Source organism: Manihot esculenta, chromosome 16 (assembly GCF_001659605.2).
Source record: "Manihot esculenta cultivar AM560-2 chromosome 16, M.esculenta_v8, whole genome shotgun sequence".
Classification (NCBI taxonomy): Eukaryota; Viridiplantae; Streptophyta; class Magnoliopsida; order Malpighiales; family Euphorbiaceae; genus Manihot; species Manihot esculenta.
Genome location: NC_035176.2, coordinates 1350958 through 1355104, shown reverse-complemented (window position 1 = coordinate 1355104; position 4147 = coordinate 1350958).

Sequence of the window (4147 nt, the reverse complement as noted above, 5' to 3'; positions counted from 1 at the left end):
GGATTAGGGAGTGGCTCAAGCTCTGGTGCAGATAATGCAGTATGCAAGAAGTGTGGGAGGCCGCACAAGGGAGTATGTCTGGTTGGGACGACAGCCTGCTTCAGATGTGGGCAGGAGGGACACATGGCTCGGGAGTGTCCTAGGGCAGCTTTTGGAGCACAGTCTCAGCAGACAGCTTCTGGTAGTGTGGCTCAGCCAGCAGCTCCAGCCGCGACTCAGGCTAGTGGCAGAGGAAGAGGGGCAGCCTCTTCTTCAGCAGGTTTCAGGGGTGAGGGTTCGTCAGCTCCAGCGCGGATCTTCACCATGACTCAACAGGAGGCAAACACATCCAACACCGTGGTGTCAGGTAATCTCATCATTGGTTGTTCTGATGTGTATGCATTAATGGACCCTGGTGCATCTCATTCTTTCATTGCTCCGAGGGCCGTCGAGAGGTTGGAATTGATGGTCTCTGGGTTGGAGTGTCCCCTATGGGTCAGTGGACCCAAGTGTGACCCGTCAGTGGCAGAGTCAGTCTGCCAGTATAGTCCAGTTTTTATGGAGGGAAGATGTCTGTCCGTCGACCTTGTGGTTCTAGACTTGACAGATTTTGACGTCATTCTAGGGATGGATTGGCTATCTACCCATGGTGCTACCTTGGACTGCAGAGACAAGGTAGTCAAGTTCAAATGTCAGGATGGGTCAGAGGTGGTCTTCAGAGGAGACCGGGGGAGTACACCTAGAGGTTTGATATCAGCCCTACAGGCTCGTAGGCTGCTCAGGAGGGGTTGTCAGGGTTTTCTAGCTCATGTGAGAGAGCTGGATAGTCATGTCAGAGAACCCGCCTCAGTGCCCGTAGTCAGTGAGTTTTTAAACGTGTTCCCAGACGAGCTGCCAGGTTTACCACCTGCTAGGGAGATAGAGTTCGAAATTGAATTGATGCCTGGAACTAGACCGATCTCTATCCCTCCCTACAGGATGGCACCAGCAAAATTGAAAGAGTTAAAAGATCAGTTGCAAGAGCTGGTAGATAGGGGTTTCATCCGACCGAGTACCTCACCTTGGGGTGCTCCAGTGCTATTTGTGAAAAAGAAGGATGGATCTCTCAGACTTTGTATCGACTACAGGCAGTTGAATAAGGTCACTACCAAGAATAAGTACCCGTTGCCAAGGATCGACGATCTATTTGACCAGCTAGCCGAAGCAGGTTGTTTCTCCAAAATAGATCTGAGATCGGGGTACCATCAGCTAAGGATAAGGGAAGAGGATGTGCCGAAGACAGCCATTAGGACCAGATATGGGCATTATGAGTTTCTTGTTATGCCGTTCGGGTTAACCAACGCCCCTGCAGCATTCATGGATCTCATGAACAGAGTGTTTAGCCAATACCTGGATCACTTCGTTATTGTCTTCATAGATGATATCTTAGTGTATTCCAGGAATGCAGAGGAGTATGCCCATCATCTGAGGTTAGTTCTGCAGACCTTGAGGGAACATGGCTTGTATGCCAAGTTCTCCAAGTGTGAGTTCTGGCTGAGGAGCATCTCTTTCTTGGGGCATGTGGTGTCAGAAAATGGAATAGAGGTGGACCCCAAGAAGGTAGAAGTTGTGGCTAACTGGCCTAGACCCACTTCAGTGACAGAAATCAGGAGTTTCTTGGGTTTGGCAGGTTACTACAGGAGGTTCGTTCAGGACTTCTCAAAGATTGCAGCTCCTCTGACCAGGTTGACCAGGAAGAATCAGAGGTTTGTGTGGACCGACCAATGCGAAGAGAGTTTTGAAGAGCTTAAGAAGAGGTTGACTTTTGCACCAGTGTTGGCTCTGCCATCTAGTAATGAAGACTTCTCAGTCTATTGTGATGCGTCCCGGGTGGGACTGGGTTGTGTGCTAATGCAAAATGAAAGGGTGATTGCTTATGCTTCTAGGCAGATGAAGAAGCACGAGTTGAATTACCCTACACATGACCTTGAGATGGCAGCAGTAATCTTTGCACTCAAGATGTGGAGGCACTACCTTTATGGGGTTAAATGTGAGATCTTTATAGATCATAAGAGCCTGCAGTACATCCTGAGTCAAAGAGACCTAAACTGGAGACAGAGAAGGTGGGTAGAGCTGCTGAGTGATTATGATTGCAAGATTCAGTACCATCCGGGTAAGGCGAATGTTGTGGCAGACGCCCTAAGCCGGAAGTCACTAGGCAGTCTATCCCACATCGCGGCAGAGAGGAGGCCAGTAGTGAGGGAGTTCTTCGAGCTCATGAATGAAGGTCTGCAGTTGGAGTTATCTAGTACAGGTGCTTTCGTAGCCCAGATAAGAGTGGCACCCGTGTTTCTGGAGCAGGTGGCTCAAAAACAGCATGAGGACCCAGAGTTAGTGAAGATTGCCAGGACTGTTCAGTCGGGCAAGGATAGTGAGTTCAGATTCGACAACAAGGGGATCCTCCACTATGGGAGCCGATTGTGTGTACCAGATGACATAGGGCTAAAAGGAGACATTATGAGAGAGGCTCATAATGCAAGATACAGCGTTCACCCTGGAGCCACCAAGATGTATCAAGATCTAAAGAAGGTTTATTGGTGGCCAGCTATGAAGAGAGAAGTGGCATAGTTTGTGTCAGCCTGCGAAGTATGTCAAAAGGTGAAGCTGGAACATCAGAAGCCGGCTGGAATGCTTAACCCACTACCTATTCCAGAGTGGAAATGGGAGAATATAGCTATGGACTTCATAGTGGGGTTACCGGCAGCGTCCAACAGATTGGACTTATGGGTGATTGTGGATAAACTCACCAAATCTGCTCACTTCATCCCTGTCAGGAGTGGTTATTCTGTGGACAAGTTGGCGCAGGTGTATGTTGATGAGATCGTCAAATTGCATGGGGTTCCTGTTTCAATAGTGTCCGATAGAGGGCCCCAGTTCACCTCCAGGTTTTGGCGGAGTCTGCAGAATGCCATGGGTACCAGGTTGGATTTTAGCACTGCTTTCCATCCACAGACGGACGGACAGTCAGAGAGGACAATCCAGACAATAGAGGATATGCTCAGAATGTGTGTGCTGAATTTTGGCGGTTCTTGGAGGCAGCATCTACCCTTGGTGGAGTTTGCCTACAATAACAGCCATCATGCTAGCATCGGGATGGCTCCATATGAAGCTTTGTATGGGAGGAAGTGCAGATCACCTGTTTGCTGGGAAGAGGTTGGAGAAAAGGGCTTAGCAGGGCCTGAGCTAGTAGAGATCACCAGCAGAGTGGTACCCATAATCAGAGAAAGGATCAAGACTGCTGCAAGCAGACAGAAGAGTTATGCAGATATCCGCAGAAGGCAAGTAGAGTTTCAGGAGGGGGATCTGGTATTGCTCAAGGTGTCTCCTATGAAAGGAGTGGTTCGTTTCGGGAAGAAGGGTAAGCTGGCTCCACGGTACATCAGACCCTTTGAAGTCTTGCAAAAGATCGGGAATGTATCGTACAAGCTGGACTTGCCTGCTTCAATGGAGAGAATCCATCCGGTTTTTCATGTTTCCATGTTGAGGAAGTTTGTGTCAGATCCGGGCAAGGTTCTTAGTGAGCCTAATGTGGAGATCCAAGAAGATCTCACTTATGTTGAGCAGCCAGTACGGATCATAGACACCCAGATCAGGAAGCTGAGAAACAAGGAAATCCCGATGGTGAAAGTCCTGTGGAACCACCACAATATGGAAGAGTGCACTTGGGAGACACGGGAGTCCATGCTCCAGCAATACCCCTATCTTTTCTAAGGTTAGTTCCTTGTGAGTTCATGTGTTTTATGTGCTTTGTATGTATATTATGCTGATTGCTATGCATGTGTTGTTTGGTGAACATTCAGGGACGAATGTTCTTAAGAGGGGGAGAATGTAATACCCGGCTAGACTCCGGTATCGGAATTCCTACCGTCCGGTGGAATCTCGGGTGTCGAAGACCTCTAGAAGGGTAAAAGCATGTTTTCATAAAATGTTTTAATGTTTTTTATGTTTTTAATCAAGAAAGAAATGAGTTTTTGCATGAAAATAGCCTTGGAGAAAAACTCAGGTTCGGTCGCCGAATCTCAAGTTCGGCCGCCGAACATGCATGCACTTCGGGAGTGCTTTAGGCCCCCGAAAGCGTAAGTGAGGGAAGTCTAGGTTCGGCTGCCGAACCTCATGTTCGGCCGCCGAA